Raw genomic sequence first — 18,829 nt, forward strand, 5'->3', positions numbered from 1 at the left:
TCACATTCTTTATCATTTGCATGCTCTTTATCATTTGCGTTATTTTTGAATGAGGCTAAATCATTTCAAAAGCATCTGGTCTTCCTAGGATGCTTTCGAAATGAATTAGCCTCATTCAAAAAAATAAACTCACCACTAAGGTTTTAAACAGCAAATGTTTGCTGTGATAACGTCTTAGAGTTGTGAATTACTGTAGACCACACAAAACACTTCTTCAGTATTACACCTTACCCTTCCAAAGTGCCTGTGGTGTAGGAGTCAGTCACTCCTATCTCTAGAAAAGGATGGTGGCTAGGAGAGTTGTCTGATTTTTACATAATCCCAGAACATACTTAAGGTAGATTTTAAAGATTGTGGGATACAGACCGATGGCATAAAGGAAAAAGGGAAGGGAAAGAAAGAAGGAGTGAAATGAAACCAGAGGTTCTAGTCATGTGGCAAGTCACTTATGAGGATCGGACAATGCTGCGAAACTGAGCAAGTTAAGGGTGTGTGTGTGTGCACGTGCGTGCGTGTCCGTGTCCATGTGAGTGCGAGTGTAAATATTCTTAAAGGCATTAATGGACTGAGGAGACATAAGGAATTCTCAGGCCAGGGTTGAAGGCACAGAGGAACCCAAAGAGAAATCTAGTGGGGAGTGCAGCTGGCCTTTGCCCTGAGGGCATTTGCGAAACCTGGTGAACTTCATTTTCACCTTTTCAAGAGGTACAAAGGGAAGATCAAGCTGAGAGCACAGCCAAAATGGCAAGCCAATCAGTAATCTCTTAAAGTTAGGACCCCCAGAGGGCGGTACCCTCATTGCAGTGGCAAACTAGAAGCAACTCACTTCTCTACCCGCAAAGGAATCAGAAGGGATCAGTCATTTCAAGCCCTAGAGCTGAAAGAAAAAGAAAAATCACGGCCGAGTATTTGGAGCAACAGGTTCTCCCTAACTTTGTGCCAGGTGGGTGACCAAAAGTCCCCAAGCCGAGAATTTAATAGAGAGAGATTCTGAACTGGTCATTCCCAGGAGCCAAGCGTAATTCCTTCTGAGTAACAAACCTTCATCCTAAGCCTCAAAGATTTCTCACAAAACTACAAAGCAAAGAAGCAATTCTCAATGAAAAACAACCCACCACACGTGAAAATAAAGCACTATGAGTGAGAAGCAGCAGAAAACATAGTAGAAACAGACACATAAATATTTCAGATGTTGAATTTGGCAGACCAAAACATAGAGAAGAAAACACAAAGTCAGAAATATCTGAAGAGAACAGAAAACTATTTTTTAAATTACAAAGCAGATTTGGAAAAACACCAAATAAAACTTATGAGAAATATCACTGATTTTTTTTAAAGTGGATGGATTTAACAACAAATTAGACACAGTTGAAAGGTGAATTAGAGAACTAGAATCTAGAGCTGAACAAATTACTGAAATAGATACAAAGTGACAGAAATGCAAAATGTGAAAAAAATGAATGAGAATACAGTTTGAAGGCTATGTTATGTTTAGAGTCCCAGAAAGAGAAAAGAGAGAAAATTGGGAAGATGTCATATTTAAGGAGATTTGGCTGAGAATTTGCCAACATTGTTAGAAGACACCAACTCACAGATTCATAAAGCCGAGTGAATCCAAGAAGGGGAAATAAAATTCTAGACACAACATAATTCAGTTGATAAATGCTGTAAACAAAGAATATATATATATATACACACACACATATGTATTTAGACAGAGTCTCGCTCTGTCACCCAGGCTGGAGTGCAGTGGCCCAATCTTGGCTCACTGCAAACTCCGCCTCCCGGGTTCACGACATTCTCCTGCCTCAGCCTCCCATGTAGCTGGGATTACAGTTGCCTGCCACCACACCCGGCTAATTTTTTGTATTTTTAGCAGAGACGGGGTTTCACCGTATTAGCCAGGAAGGTCTCGATCTCCTGACCTCATGATCCACCCACCTCGGACTCCCAAAGCGCTGGGATTACAGGTGTGAGCCACTGCACCTGGCCAAAGAAAATATTTTTTAAAATATCTAGTGATAAAAGATGGGTTATCTTTCAAAAAGATGTATTTCCCAAGAAGAACAATAGAAAATGGCCTCTGTCAGTGATGCACTCATCTCTAAATTTTCTGGAAGGATGGGGAGGGCAGGAGCCTGGCTCGGGAGGACTCTCACTAGACCTAGCTGGGAGTGGGGCTCTGCGTCTAAGCCAAGGTGATGATCCACCCAGAAACCAGCCCTGCCTCTCCAGGCAACAGGGTGGGGTAAAAGCCACCGGTGGGTTTCCATCACAAGTAGAGCTGAGCCCCCTCCCTGGTGGCTGCTCAAAGAGTGACTTTGTTTTGTCCTGCAGGAGCTGAGGTGCCCCTGTGATCCAGGTCTTCCACCCTGAAACCCCATCCTCCATCAAGGTCCTGCCTGTAGAGTCTACCTTGCAAAGCCTCCTGTTCCTACCCATGCTACAGGCCAGGAACCAGAGCCCATCATCTCAGAGGCCCCTGGATGTCCTTTGAAGGAACCAGGACCCTCAGAGCCCAGCATCCATCTCTGTCATCATCTTCATCACACCCAAAGAAGAGCCAGCCTTGCAGGAGGGTTTACATCTCCAGGATGATGGGCTGCCAGCAGCTGCAGAGGATGCAGCCACCTGCTTAACTGTGCTGTCCAGCCAGCCAGCCAGCTGCAGGGCCTCTTGCTGCTTAAGAGCTGATGGGCTGGGCGTGTTGGCTCACACCTGTGAGCACAGTACTGAGAAATGGGAGCACAGTACTGGGAAATGGGAGCACAGTACTAGGAAATGGGGGCTCACAGCACTGCAAAATGGGAGCACAGTATTGGGAAATGGGAGCACAGTACTGGGAAATGGGAGCACAGTACTGGGAAGTGGGAGCACAGTACTGAGAAGTGGGAGCACAGTACTGGGAAATGGGAGAACAGTACTGTGAAATGGGAGCACAGTACTGTGAAATGGGCATACGGTACTGAGAAATGGGAGCACACAGTACTGGGAAATGGGAGCATAGTACTGGGAAATGGGAGCCCACAGTACTGGGAAACGGGAGCTCACAGTACTGGGAAATAGGAGCACAGTACTGGGAAATGGGAGCATAGTACTGGGAAATGGGAGCACAGTACTGGGAAATGGGAGGATAGTACTGGGAAACCCCAGACCTGGATTCTGAGTTTTTCAGCCTAGCCCAGACTTCTTATCTTAGTAGACAAAAAGAGTCAATACCAGAGAAGCAGAGGCATCCTCTGTATTTTAATGAACTCTGCATTTTAGTCTGTTTAGTAGTCATATTTTAAAAGATAATCAGTTTTCCACATATATCTATAAGTTACTACGTGCATTGGGCTGTTTTTGTGTTTCTGTAAAGAAATACCTGAGGCTGGGTAATTTATTTAAAAACATAGGTTAAACTGGCTCACAGTTGTGCAGGCTGTACAGGAAGCATGGTGCTGGCATCTGCTTGGCTTCCGGTGAGGCCTCAGGAAGCTTCCGTCATGGCTGAAGGTGGGGTGAGAGCCAACACATCATGTAGTGAGAGCAGGAGCAAGAGAGAGTGGTGGGGTTGAGGGACGCCAACATCTTTAAATGACCAGATTTCAAGTGAACTACCAGAGCAAGGACTCACTCATCACCAAGGGGATGGCACTAGACTATTTATGAGGAACCTGCTCCCATGATTCAAACACCTCCCACCAGGCCCCACCTCCAACACTGGGGACTACATCTCAACATGGGATTTGGAGGGGACAAACCTCCAAGCTATATCATTCCATCCCTGGTCCCTCAAATCTCATGTCCAGCTCACCTTGCAACATATAATCATCCCTTCTCAATAGTCCCTGAAAGTCTAAACTCATTCCAGGATCAACTCAATCAAAAATGCCAAGTCCAAAGTCTCATCTGGAGATGAGTTCCTTTCACCTACGAGCCTGTGAGATCAAAAACAAGTGATTTACTTCCCAGATACAATGGATACAATGATGGTACAGGCACTGGGTAAACATACCTATTCCAAAAGGAAGAAATTGGCCAAAAGAAAGAGGCTACAGGCCCCAAGGAAGTCTGAAACTCAGCAGGGCAGACATTAAACCTTAAAGTTCCAAAATAATCTCCTCTGACTCCGTGAGGCACACTGGTGTGAGGCGTGGGCTCCCAGGGCTTTGTACAACTCCACCCCTGTGGCTTTGCAGGTTGTAGCCCCTGCAGCCAATCTCCTGGGTTAGAGTTGAGTACTTGTGGCTTTTCCAGGCTGAGGTTGCAAGCTGCCAGTAGATCAAACATTCTGGGGTCTGGAGGGCAGAAGCCCTCTGCCGACAGCTCCACTAGGTAGTGCCCTGGTGGGGAGTCTGTGTGGGGCTCCAACCCTACATCTCCTCTCAGCATTGCCCTCATAGGGTATCTCTGTGAGGGCTCTGCTGCTGCAGCAGGCTTCTGCCTGGGCACCCAGGTTTTCCCACACATCCTCTGTAATCTAGGGGGAAGCTGCCAATGCCCCTTCACTCTTGTGTTCTGTGTTCCTGCAGATTTCACACCACTTGGGAGCCAGCAAGGCTTACCCTCTAGAGCAGCAGTCCACACTGTACCTGGAGACTGTTGAACCACCACTGTAGCTGAAGAAGTTGGGATACAGGGACCAGTGTCCCGAGGCTGCACAGGGCATCAGGGTCCTAGTCCTGGCCCATTAAGCCATTCTTTTCTCCTAGGCCTCTGGGCCTGTGATGGGAGGGGCTGCTGTGAAGATCTTTGAAATGTCTTCAAGGTCTTTTTCCCATTGTCTTGGATATTAGCACTTGGCTCCCTTTTAGCCACGCAAATCTCTCTAGTAAGTGGTTGTTCTGCAGCCTGTTTGGATTCCTCTCCTGAAAACATTTTTTTCTTTGTCTACCATGTGGCTAAGCTGCAAATTTTCCAAACTTTTACAGCCTGCTTCCTTTTAGTATAAATTCCAACTTTAAGTCATTCATTTGCTCCCCTATCTGATGATAGGTTGTTGGAAGCAGCCATGCCACCTCTTGAATGTTTAGCTGCTTAGAAATATCTTCTGCCAGATACCCTAGGTTATGATTCTTAAGTTCAAACTTCCACAGATCACTAGGACACAAATATAATGTAGCCAAGCTCTTTGCCAAGGCACACAAGGGTGACCTTTGCTCCAGTTCCCAATAACTTCCTCATTTCCATCTGAGATCTTGTCAGCCTGGCCTTCATTATCCATATTTCTATCTGCATTTTGGTTCCAACCACTTATTAAGTCACTAAGTTCCAAACTTTCTCTCATCTTTCTGTCTTCTTCTGAGCCCTCTAAAGTCTTCCAACCTCTGCTCATTACCCAGTTCCAAAGCTGCTACCACAGTTTCAGGTATCTTTATAGCAATGTCCTGCTCCTCAGTGCCAATTTTCTGAATGAACCCATTTTTGCATTGCTATAAAGAAATACCTGAACCTGGTAATTTCTGACAAAAGGCCTGAATCCACAGGTATATGAGGAGTAATTCATGACAAGCTGCACAAATAAAAATAAGAAATCCAGGCCTAAATACATTGTAGGGTAAGGTGGAACACAAAAGAAAATGTAACTTTAAAAAGCAGAAAGAAACAACAAATCATCCACAGAAGAAATGCAGTTAGACAGCAGATGTATTAATCATAAGAACAGTAGCTAGGTAAATAATACAAAGTGTGACAAAAAAAAAAAAAACAACTTTTGATCTGGAATTATGTACCCAGCAACACTATCTTTAGGAAAAAGAGCAAATTAATCACATCTTCAGATAAATCAAAGCCAAGTTTACCACCAACAATCCTACACTAATGGGACTTCAAAAAAGATGTATTTATTGAGGGAAAATGCATAAAGCAAACACAGAGCCCACAGGGAATAATTTTTTAAAATTCACTATGACTTGTGGAAGTTTTCAATGCAACTCTCAATTACTGTTAGGTCAATCATATTTTTAAAATAATAAAAACATAGATTTGGACAACACCATTAACAGGCTTGAATTATGGGATATCTGTGGAACTGGAAGCTCATTTATTAATAGAAAATGTGCATTCTCCTTAGGCACACAAGGAATATTGCCCAAAACACTGCTTACTAGCCTCAACAAGTTTTAAATAACTTCTACAGGATGGACAAGTGTTCCCCTTTACATACTTTGTCTGACAATTTTTCCTGTCTGCTTTTAAAATTTCTATTTATCACTGGGATTGAGCGATTTGATTATAATGAGACATGATGTAATTTTCTTCAATGGTACTTGTGCTTGAGGTACACTGAACTTCTTGCATCTGTAGGTTAATAGTTTGCATCGAATTTGGAAAAAAAAATGTTGTCATTATTTTTCCAAACATCTTTTTTAATGCACTACCCTCATTCCTCATGTTTTCTTCTCTCCTTCAGGGACTTCAATTAAACATATATTAAGCCACTTGAAGTTGTCCCACAGATCACAGATAATTTGGCTTAAATTTTTTTAAATCCTCTTTGCTTTTGGTTTCATTTTGGATAGTTTATATTGCCATGGTTTCACAATGAATAATCTTTTCTTCTTTAATATCTAATCTGCCATTAATCCCATGCAGTGCAGTTCTCATTTTACACATTGTAGCTTTCACTTCTGGAACAGTGATCCAGAGTGTTGTTATATCTTCCGTGCCTCAAATTAGCTTTTACAATATGTGGAATATAGTTTTGATATTGTTTAATGCCCTTGTGTCTGTTCTGGATCAGTTTTAATAGACTCATTTGCCTCCTTATGGCTCCTATTTTCCCACTTGTTTGTGTGCCTAATATTTCTGATTGGATGTCAAAAATTGTTGCCTTCTCTGGTGTTGGATATTTCTGTAGTCCTATAAATATTCCTGAGGATTTCACAGAACTGACAAAAGACATGAATCCACAGGTATATGAAGAGTTGATTTATGATGAGCTGCATAAATAAAAAGAAGAAATCCACACCTGGGTAAACGTTATTCGGGGAGGCAGATAAGATAAAATCTTATTCTGAGATGCAGTTATTTAAGAACAGAGTTTTAAAATGTTTATAGATGTAGGGGGTAGAAGTGCAGATTTCTTCCATGCATATATTGCATAGTGGTGACATTTGGGCTTTCAGTGTACCCATCGCCTGAATAGTGAACATTGTACTGAAGAAGTAATTTTTCAACTCTCACCCCCTTCCACCCTCCCATCTTTTGGAGTTTCCAGTGTCATCTTATTCCACTCCATACGTCCATGTGTACACATTGTTTAGCTCCCACTTATACTTGAGAACATGTGGTATTTGACTTTTTGTTTCTGAGTTATTTCACTCAGGATAATGGCCTCTATCTATGTTGCTCAAAAGATATTATTTCATTCTTTATTACGGATGGGTAGTATTACCTTGTGTATATATGCTACATTTTCTTTAACCAGCCCTCCACTGATGGATGCTTAGGTTGATCCATTTTCTTTTCTGTTGTGAATAGTATTGTGATAAACATCCAAGTGCAGGTGGTTTTTGATATAATTAATTCTTTCCCTTTGGGTATATACCGAGTAGTGGGGTTGCTGAACCAAATAGTGGTTCTATTTTTAGTTCTTTGAGAAATCTCCATATTGTTTTCCAGAAAGACTACACTGATTTACATTCCCCCCAACAGTACTTCAGCATTCCCCTTTCTCCACATCTTCACTAAAATCTCTTACTTTTAGACTTTAATAATAGCCATTCTGACTTGTCTAAGATGGTATTGCATTGTGATTTTAATTTGCCTTTCTCTGATAATTGGTGATGTTGAGCATTTTTTTCATGTTTTTTGACCACTTTTGTGTCTTCTTTGTAAAAATGGCTGTTCATATCCTTTGCCCACTTTTAATGGGCTTATTTGGTTTGAGTTCCTTGTAGATTGTGGATATTAGCCCTTTGTCAGATGCATAGTTTGCAAATATTTTCCCATTCTGCAGGTTGTCTATTTACCCTGTTGATAGTTTCTTTTGCTGTGCAGAAGGTTTCTAGTTTAAGTTCCATTTGTCTATTTTTGTTTTTGTTGCAACTGCTCTTGAGGACTTGTTCATAAATTCTTTGCCTAGGCCAATGTCCAGAAGAATTTTTCCTAAGTTTTCTTCTAGGATTTTTATAGTTTTTGGTCTTATGTTTAGGTCTTCAATCCCTCTTGAGTTAACTTTTGTATATGGTGAGAGGTATTGGTCCAGTTTCATTCTTCTGCATATGCCAATCCAGTTTTCCCAGCACCATTTATTGAAAAGGGTGTCATTTCCTCAGTGTATATTTTTATTGACTTTGTGTCTTTATTTCCGAGTCCTCTATTCTGTTCCATTAATCTAGATGTCTATTTTTGTACTACTACCATGCTGTTTTGGTTACCATACCCTTGTAGTATAGTTTGAAGTCAGGTAATGTGATGCCTGCAACTTTGTTCTTTTAGCTTTGGATTGCTTCGGCTAGTTGGGCTCTTTTTGGGTTCCATGTGAATTTTAGGATTTTTTTTCTAATTTGATAGAGAGTGTGTTGGGTCTGTAGATTGCTTTGTACAGTATGATAATTTTTAACAGTAGTGATTCTTCCAATCCATGAGCATGGGGTGCTTTTCTATTTGTCATGTATGATTTCTTTCATCAGTGTTTTGTAGTTCTCCTTATAAAGATCTTTCACTTCCTTGGTTAAATACATATCTAGGTAATTTTTTGTAGCTATAATAAATGAGATTGCCTTCCTGATTTGGTTCTTGGCCAGATTGTTATTGGTATATAAAAATGCTATTGATTTTTGTACATTAATTTTGTGTCCTTAAATGCTACTGAATTTATCAAATCTAAGAGTTTTTTGGTGGAGTCTTAATATGGCTTGGCTGTGTCCCCATCCAAATCTCATCTCGAATTGTAACTCCCATAATTCCCATGTGTTGTGGGAGGGACTGGGTAGGAGACAACTGAATCATGGGGGCAGTTTTCACCATCCTGTTCTCATAGGAGTGAATAAGTCTCACGAGACCTGACGGTTTTATAAGGGGAAACCCCTTTCACTTGGCTTTCACTCTCTCTCTTGCCTGCTGCCGTGTATGATCTGCCTTTTGCCATCCACCATGACTGTGAGGCCTCCCCAGCCATGTGGAACTGTGAGTCCATGAAACCTCATTTTGTTTATAAATTACCCAGTCTCAGGTGTGTCTTTACCAGCAGTGATACAAGTCTTCAGGGTTTTCTATATAGAATATCATTTCACCAACAGAAAGGGATAGTTTGGGCTCCTTCTTCTCCAATGTGCATTCCCTTTATTTCTTTCTCTTGCCTGATTCCTCTGGCCAGGACTTTCAGTACTGTGTTGAATAAGAGTGGTGAAAGTGGGCATCCATGTCTTATACCAGTTCTTAGAAGGAATACTTTCAACTTTTCCCCCTTAATTCTGATGTTGGCTGTGGATTTGTCATATGAGGCTTTTATTATGTTGATGCATGTTCCTTCTATGCCTAATTTGTTGAGAATTTTTATCATGAAGAGAGGCTGAATTTAATCAAATGCTTTTTCTGCATCTATTTAATGATCATATGGTTTTTATCCTTGATTCTGTTCATGTGATACGTCACATTTATTGATTTGCATCCCTGGGATAAATCCCACCTGATCAGGCTGTATTATCCTTTTGATGTGCTGTTGGGTTCTATTTTCTGGTATTTCGTTGAGGATTTTTGTGTCTATATTCACAGGGATATTGATCTGGAGTTTTCTTTTTTCGTTGCGCCTTCGTCTGGTTTTGGTCCAAGGGTGATACTGGCCTCATAGAATGAGTTAGAGAGATATCCCCCCTCTTCGATTTCTTGGAATAGTTTCACAAGGATTGGTATTAGTTCTTCATATGTTTGGGAGAATCTGGCTGTGAATCCATCTAGTCCTGGGCTGAGTGCAGGGCATCCACACAAGTGAAGCCACTTCCGGCAGTGGGGAAAACAGTTACAGGGACAGAAGCTGACCAGGCTCCTTGTGGTCTGCTTGGAGCCGTCTCGGCTTTACAGAGCTCATTGCCCACTGCCTCTGACAGCCACACCCAGGGCCTCAGCCCCTGCCCTTGCCAGAGGGGTGTGTCCTCTCCACTGCAGACACAAGTGCCTCCCTTCTCTGCGGCCCTCAGCTCTGTGACGCCATCCTCTCTCTGGTCCTCCGTGTCTCTGCCAGGCATGGGCTCCTGTCCACATCTTTTCTTCCCAGCACGCTGTCCTGTTGCCGTGTCCCCGCATCCTTCTTCCCTAACATCGGCTGTGGAACTGAGGTAGCGATGGCTGGCATATTAAGAATGTGCTCCAAGCAGCTCAGCCTAGGGCTGAACACCCCCCATTTGGCTTCCCCTCCTCATCAGCCCCTGACCAGTGGCAACAGTGAGGCCGCAAGGCTCACCTGCCGTTCTCTGGGTCACAGGCGTGTGATAGGGGGGCCAGAGTCGCTCCCTGGCAGCAAGACCTGGAACCTGCACTTTAATTCCATGTTCCACAGCAATTCCACCCCCAGAATAACCAGATGCAATCACAGCCCAAACACACACAGGCACGTGCACACACACAGGTGCAAACACACACACATGCACACAAAGACACACAGGCCCATGCACACACAGGCACACGCAGGCACACAGGCACATGCACACACGTGCAAACACACAGACACAGGCACGTGGACATACAGGTGCAAACACACATGCACACACAGAGACACAGGCACACGCAGACACTCATACAAACACACAGAGACACACAGACACACACACACCTGAACATACACAGCTGAACACATACCAACATACATACACCGGCATGCATACTCACACATACAGGTGCACATTTACACATAGGAATGCACAAACACGCATGCATGTGCACACACTCTCACACTCTCACACACACGTGCACACACACATCCCGGCAGACATTTTACCTAAGCTGCCAAGAACCCGTGGGAGCTGCTTCAACACCCCCATGAGGCTTCCCAGGCCCCACACCCAGGCAGGCACGTCGTTACTTCACTGAACACCCCCTCTGACCTCATGCACCAAGGCTGTAGCTTGTCCCCAGCCCAAGGCCCACACAGGAGCTAGTTAGGGTTCTCAAGGGGCCCTGACTGCTCACCTGCTGTGGGACACACCCCCACGGGGCCCAAAGAAGCTGCTCAGCCCATAGACCATCAAAGGACATTCAGCTGCCAGGGGTGGGTGGACACCTGACAGGTCCAGCTGCAGGCCTGGTGGGAGCGGCCCCACCTCAGTGCTGGGACCCGGCATCCTCACACTTGGCCTCGGAGGCCTTTTCATGTCTGCTGCTGTCCCCGTGAGTCCATTGCTCCCCCTGCTCCCCGTGCCTCCGTCTTCAGCATGGGGCCTCCCAATGGACCTGGGCTCCTGTCCTGGTCTCCCACTGCAGACCCAGATGGCCCAGCGTCTCCCGCCATCCCTTCCACCCAGGGCTTCCAGTGCTACCCACCATGCTGTGTCTGCCCTTCCCAACCTCCACTGTCAGCCTGAACCTCTGCCCACAAAACCCAACCCCAAACCCAGGCAGGGGTGGGCGCGGGTGCCGGGCAGCAGGGGCTTGTCCCGGAGAGCTGTCCTCCTCCTATGTGACAGCTGCCTGGCCTGGTGCTCCCAACTGCGGACACAGAACCTGTGCAGAAAGCCGTGGAAACAGCTGCAAGCAGGCAGGTGTCCCGGGGAACGCTCCTGGTCACTGACACGGTGCCACTGGTGGAGCTGGGAAAAGCATTGGTGCTGGGGTGGTAGTGACCCCCACCCAAGAAATTCACATCGACACGGAACCTCAGAGTAAGACCTTACTTTAAAATAGGATCTTTGTAGATGTAATTCCATTAAAGATTTTGAGATTATCCCAGCTTCTCCTGGCAGCCCTTAAATCCAGTGACAGGTGTCCTGATACGCAAAGGAGGAGACAGACACCGACTCGGGGGAGGAGGCCCCGTGAGGACAGGGGCAGAGGTGGAGCCATGCGGCCACCACCCAGGACCGCCTGGAGCCACAGAAGCTGGAAGAGGTGGGAAGCTCCGGAGCGCACAGGCCTTGATGTCGGACTTCTGGCCTCCTAAACCCTAAGAGGAAAGCCCTGTGGTTCAACCCATTTGTAGTGATTTTCTAAGGATCCCCAGGAAACATAACGGGACACTTGGCGTGGATCACATCATTGGCTGTGAGTCGGTTTTCAGTAATTGCAGGGTTAATGGAGGCTGTCCAGGTCTGGCAGTGGAGCAAGAGCTGGGGGCCAGGAAGGGCCACTGGACGGGCAGCCATGGCCAGGTGAAGAGCCTGGAGTTCCGAAACAGGATCCACCTCTCCCTGCTGAGCAAGATCCTGTGCCCCCGTTTCTGGTGATTTTGTAAGTGCTGACTGAACCGACTGTCGCTGAGAAATAACACACCCGTGCCCCCAAGCCAAAGTTTCACCCACAGACAAGGAAACAGACTCCATGAACACGCCGACTCCCGACGGTAGAACCAGGGTGCCCACCCCAGCCCCGGTCACTGTGTGTCCTGCGCAGGGGCCAGGGCAGCCCAAGGCTGAGCTCTGTCCTCCTGCCGAGACCTCGCTCAGCCCCCTGGACGCCGCCCCGCGCCCGCTGCCTCTCCTCTCCTCCCAAAGGCTCCAGGACCATGTCTGCCTCTGAAGCCTGACGTTAACTCCCACTGCGATTTTATTGTAAAGTCACTGCATTTATGTCAAGAGAGTTTGTACATGTTTTGAAAAATGCACTGAAGAGTTTCCTTGTGCCTATTAGGACGGTAAGCACACACCAAGGAGAGATTATTTCATTATTTCTTTGATGCTGTTAGTAGGATCTACCCGAGGGGGAGGCACTCCGGGCTCCGCGGGACGAGAAGGCAGCCGAGCCCGCACCCGAGCAGGAGGGAAGCAGGAGCCGCAGCGTGGCCGCCGCACAGCTTCGGGGGTCTCCCGACTTCCCAGCTGCGAGTGTGGAATTTCTCAGGAGAATTAGACAGAAGCCCATCTCTGGGCAGCACTGAGTGGAAGGAGAAACCACAGGAGAGGAGAGGAAGTGTGGGGCGCGGGACCACCGTGGGGTGGGTGGGGGCCAAGCCGCCGGGCTGTGAGGCGTCAGCACCCCCTGCCCGGCACCCCAACTTCCCCTTCTGCCTTTGCGGGTTCCAGGGCCTGCTGGACACCTGGTGCAGGGACAGAGCCGGGGCTGGGGGAGGAGCTCAGCTGCACTAGAGTCCAGCTGGAAGAGTCCAGCTGGAAGTCACCAGAGGCACCCCTTCCTCCTGGGGGGCTGCGCCTCGGCCTCCTCCAGGGCAGGTGCCCCTGTGCCCCTCAAGTCCCAGCACCCAGCACCACAGAACCGCCCTGTCATCTCGGCCCCGGAACCTTGTGCGGAGCCAACTCCTGCGGAGGGCCCGGCAGCCCCGGGCGGAATGAGCCCCCTCCGCAAAGCCTGTCTGGTGGGGGGCGGGGTGAGGGGCGGCAGGTGCCCGGAGAAAGGCGAGATTGGAAGAGCGGCCGGGATGGTGGCGCTGCACACGGGCGACCTGCAGGTAAAACGGAGGCTGAGGCCGGGGACAGGGGTGCGCGCTCTGCTCCTCCACTCCTGCGTGAAGGGCGGCCCAGTCCCGAACAGCTGCGCTGGGCGCCCGGCACGGACCCGTCTCCCTGTTCAGGTCGATCCCCGGCCGCGCTGTCCCCACCTGGACGCCCAGTCCCCAGGGTGCGCCCCGTCTTGGGGTCCGAGCACCCTCACAGTCCGGCCCTGCCGCTTCCCTCCACCGTCTGCGGCTCCTTAAAGAACTTGACGCGGTCGGGGGTCGCCCCGCACTGTCCTCGAGGCCCCGCCGCCAACCCAACCCACCCCACCCCAGGAGGCCGCGGCCGCGCTCATCCATCCTCCGCCGCAGCGTCAACGCGCGTCCTGCGGGGCGCAGAGATCGGGGTCCGGTCGTCCCCGGGGGGCCCCAGAGCCAGGTGAGGGACCCCGCCGCCCCCTGCCCAGCGGTTCCCACGACCCGCGGGTCGGCCGCGCCCTCCGCTGAGCGGATACCTGGCGGCCGGCGGAGCCTGAGCGGAGCCGGTCTTGTAAGGCAGAGGCCTCGGTGCGCCCGCGCATTCCCCGGGCCTGGTGGGGCGGCGGGGGCGGGGCTGCCAATGAGCACGCGGGGCGGGCGCGGAACGCTGGGGGCTGGGGGCGGGGCGGGGCGGGGCGGGGCTGGACGCGCTGGCTCGGGGCGGCGGGAGCGCTGGGCGGGGCGGCGGCTGGAAAGCTCCGCTGAGCGCTTGGTCGCGCGCGGCCGAGTCGCGGGGGAGCCTCCGCTGCAGTCGCTGCGTCTCCAAGGTAAGCGGGCGCGGGGCTCGGTCCTGCGGGCGCGGCGCGGGGGGCACCCGGGGGCGGAGACTGGGCCCGTCAGCCCCAGCAGCCACCTGCGCCGCAGCCCCTGCCCCCCGTGCTCCCCCGAGCCCCCTTCCCGGGCCACCCCGCGCGTCCCTGCGCCCTCGGATTGGGATGCCCGGACTTCGGCGCTGCGCGCTCCGTGCCCGGAGGCTGCAGGGAGGCTTCTCAAAGGCCACGGGCTGGGGTCACCGTCGGCCGCACCAGGGACAGGTCTGTCACCATCTCCGGGCCCTGCGCCTGGCGCTTTGGCCTTTCTTCGCGGCCACGGACGCTCCTGCAGCTCTTCCCTCCAGGCCCTCCCCAGCCCGGGGCTGGAACCGTTTCCCTATTCCCAGGCCTAGGGGGCCGCCGCCGGTGTGAGGCGTGGGAAATTAGGGCGTGGAGGGCTGGAATGAAGCCACTGCCCGCAGCAGGTTTTGAGATCCCTGGCCACAGAAACGGCCGGTCTCGGGGTCCTGACACCACGGCGTCCTGGCAGGTGGGGCTGTCAGACCGCCCCCCGCAGAGCTTGCAGCTTCCCCGAGCCTTGGCTACCGTCCGCGGGCCTGTGGCGATGGAGAGGCGCTGCCGGGACACCTTCCCGCACCCCTGGGAGCAGCGCCCGAGGATCTGAGGAGCCCTTTATTCTGCGGTTTCGGTTACGTAAACGGAGCCGAGGGAGGTGAGAAGCGCGTCCCCCCACAGCGGTGGCGGGGCTGCTGTTTTGATAAGGGTTTGGGGGGGCTGCTGTCTTGATGGGGTTTGGGGGGGCTGCTGTTTTGATGGGAGTTGGGGGGCTGCTGTTTTGATGGGGTCTGGGGGGCTGCTGTTTTGATGGGAGTTGGGGAGCTGCTGTCTTGATGGGGTCTGGGGGGCTGCTGTTTTGATGGGAGTTGGGGAGCTGCTGTTTTGATGGGGGTTGGGGGGCTGCTGTTTTGATGGGGGTTGGGCTGCTGTTTTGATGGGGGTTGGGGGGCTGCTGTTTTGATGGGGTTTGAGGGGCTGCTGTTTTGATGGGGGTTGGGGGGCTGCTGTTTTGATGAGGGTTGGGGGCTAGTGTTTTGATGGGGGTTTGGGGGCTGCTGTTTTGATAGGGGTTTGGGGGTCTGCTGTTTTGATAGAGGTTGGGGGCCTGCTGTTTCGATGGGGGGTTGCGTTCCCTCTCAGTGTCACCGTTGATCCACCTGGCATGTTTATTGGCTCTTCTGCGTGCAGGGCCCCTGGGGGACCGATAGAGGACAGGGCCCCTCCGCCCACCCCGGCCACCCCTCCCCGCCTGACTTCTCAGGGGGAGAGGTCTCCCCCCGACGCCCAGCCAGCGCCTGCCCCTGGGAGGTGACCCAGCTCCCTGTGGCCTGGGACTAGGAGATGGGGCTGGACCAAGGCCGGGAAGGGGCAGGAAGTGGAGGGGAGTGAGGCAGCTGCAGCCTGATGCCGGCGCCTTGAACTGGGCTCTCGCGCCTGTCAGCCGCTCGGTGCCAGCGCCTCCCCACCACGTGATCCCCGGAGGGCCTGTGGGGGAGGGGCGGGCTCCGGGAGCGGCTGCAGAAGGCGAGCTCCAGGAGGGTGTGTGCGTTTTCCCGGGAGGGGTCTGCAGCTTTCATGGTTTCTAAAGGGATCTCTGATTCAGAAAGGCGCCGGCATGAACTCGCTTTGCATCTTCACAAAACATGAAGTCATGGGGATTGGACCGCGTGTGCGTGGAGGAAGCTCCGCTGGTCACTGGCTGCGTTTTAATCTTACAGCTGCGGTTGGTCTAGCTTCCCGAATTCCCTGAAGTTGCAATCAATGTTTTAGCGATTATACGAGGTTATAAATGCTCCTTGTGGAAATGAGCATAGACTGCTCACAGAAATGGTCAAGAGGGGCTTCCTTTTGACCCCCTACCCTAATTTGCAAGCCTCACACTGGCAGTGGCTGCCCTAGGCCTGGGAATCGGTAAACAGGGTTCGTGCACCGGGCTGGGCAGGGCCTGGAGGGAGGGGCTGCAGGGGGCCTCCGTGGGCACAAAGGCCAAAGCACCACACGCAGGGCTCAGGAGAACTTCCTGAAGAAAATTAGGATCACCCATCGCAGATGGAGACTGGGGAGCTCTCTGGAGAGTCAGGCAGTCTGTTCCCTCCCAGGCCTGTGGGAGCCACCCCCTGCAGAGGACGCTGAGAATTAAAAGCTTCCTCGGGAGAGGCCGTGCCAGCAGAGAGCCGAGTCTATTTATAGCTGTTGGTGAGACAGGGGGAGTGTGTGAGAGGGATGCCATTTGGGGCTCTTGGGGCCCCAAGGCCAGTGCTGGTCAGCGCCCTGCAGTACCTGGCCCAGCCTGGTGCCCTCAGGCAGAAGCGCCTTCGGGAAAACACTCTGGGTGAGGAGAGTCGCTCATTGCCTCCGCCTGGGCTGGGGGAGCCAGAAGGCTGTGCCCAGGAGGGTTGTGGCCGGGTGTCTAGTCCATCTGAGCCCACAAACCCTCAGCCAGGAGCCAGGATCAGGCAGCAGAATCTACACACGCCTAGTTCCTACTGCTCGAGCAAAAGGTGTTTCCTGGGAAGGAAGGGGTGGAGCTGCCTGGGTCAGGCCCAGCCACATCTGGGGCTCAGGCCTTGTCCCCAGCATCCACGAGCCAAACCCCAAGCTGCCCTGCGTGGATCCTCCTCCTAGGGAGACCAGCTTCTTCTTGGTGTGTGTGTGTTTGGGGGTGCCACAGGGCCATAACCCACCGCATCCCCCTGATAAGATCTTCCACCCAGGGCAGCCACCACCCAGATGACCCCCACCTGGGGCATCCCCAACCCAGTTGATCCCCCACCCAGATAATACCCCACCCAGATGATCCCCCACCCAGATGATCTGGCATCTGGATGATCCCCCACCCGGGGCAGCCCCCACCCAGATGACCCCCCACCGAGATGATCTCTCACACAGGGCTTCCCTCCTAGGGCATCTGCAACAGGCTTTCCCCCTAAGGTGACATCCCCCTTCCAGGACATCCACATCCCAGAGCCACCCCCTAGGCCATTCCTTCACCAAGGCTCCACCACCCAGGACAACCCCCACAAGGATTCCCCACCCGGACATCCTCCCCACATGGCATCTCCACCCAGGGTATTCCCCCACCCAGGGCATCTTCCCCACATGGCATCCCACGTTTGACTTCTTGGCATGATAAAAGGTGCCTGCCCATGTGGGCTCCATGTGATCCCCCAGGGCGCGTGGCATCACAGACCACATTTCCCAGATCCTATAACCTGTAACCCCGACCCGCTCATTTGTTCACAAATGTCCAACGTGGCCTCTGCCCAGGGAATGCCACCAACAGCCGCACCTGCCAGGCGACTTCACACAGCTGCTGCCTCCCTCTGGCCATCAGTCATCAGTCAGTGGGGCCAGGAGCAGCGAGCACCGTGTATGGGGTATGGCGGTGGCTTCAAACCCAGGCCCTGGTCCAAGGGCCCTCATGTCTGACACAGGCGAGCTCCCAGCACCCTCTGCCTTGTCAGGAAGCGTGTGACACGCCTTCCTGGCCCACAGAGGTGGGCAAAGTGTGCTTACCTCAGCGTGCCCATGGCCGCCACTCACTGTTCACCCGCTCACACTGGATCCCCGCCCAGAAACACACCAGGCCAGTCCCACCCCACTCAGAAGTGCTGCTGGTGCCTCAGGGCCAGGGAGCCATGTCCAGGCCCCAGCCAGCCCCGGGGACCTGACCCAGCCCCTCCCCCTGAGCCCAGGGCACCGCTGCACAGCCACCTGCACCTCCCACCCATGGCATCTCGCAGGTGACCTGGCCACCGTGGCTGCATCTGGGGCGTCCACCCTCTCCTGCGCACACCGGCCCCCGCTTCTCCTAAGGCTGCCCAAGGGCCGGTTTCCTCTGCCCCTCGGCGGGGTGGCACCTCTGCCTTCTCAGTGCCAGAAAAGCCTGGGCCGTGGACGGAGCCACTGGGGTGAAGCTCATCTCAGCCTCACCTCCCACCAGGCTTGTTCCTGCCACCTTCGCCAGTGCCCACGTGTCCCCAGGCCGCCTGCTGGGAGGGCCCCACCTGGCACAGTCCACCTGCAGTTCTAGTGCCAGCCGTTCTGGGCTGCCTCTCTCCGTGTTCCGGGAGTGGGATGGGGTCTTACTCACCATCCGTTTTCCCGTCGAAGCTCCAATTCCTGAGCACTGTGCTTTGGCTTTGCCTGTTTTTAACGTTTAACCAGAAGCCACGTGGTGGGCACACTGCTGTGCTGGCTCACGTGGATCAATAGTGTGCGCGAGTGGTCCGTCCACACTGCGTCAAGGAGCCCCAGGCGCTCGTGCTCAGTGCCGCCCACACTCCCACGGGGATGCCCACTGTCCCTCAGACCGCCATACTGTCAGCAGGCGCATGTCCACGCGGTTCCCCTTTCTTGGCAACTAGGGATGAAGCTGTCGTGGGCATTCCTGGGATGTTCTTTGAGGCATGTGGGCACGAGTCTCTTGGGT

General features: G+C 51.6%; 2 protein-coding genes and 1 pseudogene across 7 annotated transcripts in view; all 3 read left to right on the plus strand.

Moving 5' to 3' along the window:
• LOC101135633 (probable palmitoyltransferase ZDHHC11B) overlaps positions 1 to 6,952 on the plus strand; it is a 67,968-nt gene extending 61,016 nt beyond the window's left edge. For all 3 annotated transcript variants that reach the window (XM_063700864.1, XM_063700868.1, XM_063700867.1), the window contains one exon: positions 2,338 to 6,952. The gene's annotated coding sequence lies outside the window, so the exon portion shown is untranslated. The remainder of the gene's footprint in view (positions 1 to 2,337) is intronic.
• LOC134757637 (uncharacterized) lies at positions 2,441 to 10,824 on the plus strand (annotated as a pseudogene).
• A 3,416-nt stretch (positions 10,825 to 14,240) lies between these two features.
• Positions 14,241 to 18,829, plus strand: part of LOC134756444 (palmitoyltransferase ZDHHC11) — an 80,392-nt gene continuing 75,803 nt past the window's right edge. For 2 of the 4 annotated variants that reach the window (XM_063700870.1, XM_063700876.1), the window contains exon 1: positions 14,341 to 15,052. The gene's annotated coding sequence lies outside the window, so the exon portion shown is untranslated. The other 2 variants (XM_063700872.1, XM_063700871.1) reach the window with 2 other exon arrangements.

The sequence above is a fragment of the Gorilla gorilla genome, chromosome 19 (genome assembly GCF_029281585.2).
Source record: "Gorilla gorilla gorilla isolate KB3781 chromosome 19, NHGRI_mGorGor1-v2.1_pri, whole genome shotgun sequence".
Lineage (NCBI taxonomy): Eukaryota > Metazoa > Chordata > Mammalia > Primates > Hominidae > Gorilla > Gorilla gorilla.